The sequence below is a fragment of the Camellia sinensis genome, chromosome 2 (genome assembly GCF_055761805.1).
Source record: "Camellia sinensis isolate YWXY chromosome 2, ASM5576180v1, whole genome shotgun sequence".
NCBI lineage: Eukaryota > Viridiplantae > Streptophyta > Magnoliopsida > Ericales > Theaceae > Camellia > Camellia sinensis.
The window spans coordinates 98,978,357-98,980,242 of record NC_138962.1 but is presented as its reverse complement, the minus strand read 5'-3'; the positions used below and the strand labels follow the sequence as shown (position 1 = coordinate 98,980,242).

The window sequence follows — 1,886 nt, the reverse complement described above, 5'->3', positions numbered from 1 at the left end:
AAAAAAGATTCTTACTTTGATCTCTAACCCTCCATTTTTAGTCCAAATTCCAAAAATGGTGCCATAAGAACTTTCACTTTCCTTTACTCTCCTATTCTCTTCCCTCCTCTGTGCACCTTTTCACCCCAATCCACAACTGACCACCTCGCTCCTAACCTACTACCCGATCTCTTCCACTAGCCTCAACACTTCAACTTGTATCCTCTTTACTTGAATGATGCATACCTGTTTTCATTTTCGTGCACCTATATAAAGTTGATTTTCGAGATTAGTTGAATTTAGGGGTGGAGATGGTTTTGAGATTATGTTGGGTTTGGTTTTATGGACCAAAATCGGAAAACTTAATATGTTTAATGACCAAAATGAGAACATAATTTGTCAGGGATGGAATTGAAATTTTGTAACTTTTAAATTGTGATAATTAGAACAAAGTGAGAAATAATAAATAATTACAGATCAGTATGAGAAATAACTCATACTCACACAGCTTTGCCGAATTCTCCTCTCTTCGGGAGATTGACATGTAAATATATTCAACATTAATGCAAATCCATTCAAGCTCAACTCATAAATATAGAACTAAGTTTGGATAGGGGCCGCACGAAAGCAGGCCCCCACTGCCACAAATGATGCCACAGGCTCTGCCACTTGGACAGACCTTAAGCGAGCGGCCCCCCCCTAAGTGCAATGGAGGTCACTAACCTAGGCCATGGGCCTCATTGATCACCCATTTGACCGCCCAGGTAAGTGTGTTTTAGTGATGCTGCCCAGTCCTTATCTATTGCCTCACAATTGCCTCTCTTGCTTGACGTTTGTTCAATATGGGAATGACGGCAACGTCTCGACATGGAGGTTGTGCCTTGAAACTTCTAAACAACATGCAAAATGTTGGTTTTACACTTTTTGAGATGATTAATCATCAAACAGATTCCTATTCCATCTAGTAGATAGTTTTATTTGCAAGATTCCCTCTACTAAATTTTACTAAATCTTTTTGGCAAAATTCATTTATCAATGAACAAATACATATAAGAAATTGAGTTTTCTTATCCTTTACTGTGATGTATCTTTTTCGTGAAATTACTTTCCCATCAAAACTCTTGACAAGTGTGACAAGTGAACAGAGCCTAATGTTGTGAAAAACTCGAGTACTTTATGAATAATGTTGTTTTCATTATATTTTGCCCATTGATAATTAAAATAGCAAAACATAACAGAAGCCCCATATTGAATAATGTCTAGCATGACAGTTAGTAGGCTTTCCCTGGGAGGCTATTGATGATCAAATAAGAAATCTTTTTATTTTTGTTTTTATTATTTATCATTTTGAAAAACTCCCTCAAAACTTGTTGTGTAGTGCGACATACATTGTGAGATCTTTTTCAATCCCAATGTATACTACTGAAGTAATGATTGTGAAGCCTAAGCACAAAGAGCCAATTCAAATGCCAATTTTTTGGTTATGGATCTTTTCTCCCCGTCTCAAATTATATATAAGTCATAATCAATGGAACATGTGAGAATATTGAGACAAAATATTTAAGGTATAATCAAACGACTATGTTGATGTAACGTCTCAAAATTTTAGAATATCACGGAAAATTAAATAAATAAAATAACTTATTAAGTTAAAAATTTAACATTTTAATTAGATATTGCAACTCTTATACATGACCAAAGGTTCAAACAACACTAAATAAAAAAATAAAAAATAAAAACCTTAAAATTTCCAAATACAACATTAAATGAAATCACAAAGTCCTTAATTGTTAATATATAAGATTATAAAATTTTGTTCGGCTCTAATCATAGTTTCAAATCAGCCAAAGCTCTATGTTAACATCAACTCCATTTTCAACTTCCATTCCTTTCTTGTCAAAATCTGG

At 34.0% G+C, this 1,886-nt stretch overlaps 1 non-coding gene across 1 annotated transcript; it reads right to left on the bottom strand.

Annotated features, from left to right (window-relative positions):
• Nucleotides 1-589: 589 nt before the first annotated feature.
• LOC145820754 (U1 spliceosomal RNA) lies at nt 590-751 on the bottom strand. The gene has a single exon (XR_014362823.1). It is a non-coding gene; the product is annotated as a U1 spliceosomal RNA (small nuclear RNA).
• Between the last annotated feature and the right edge of the window lie 1,135 nt (nt 752-1,886).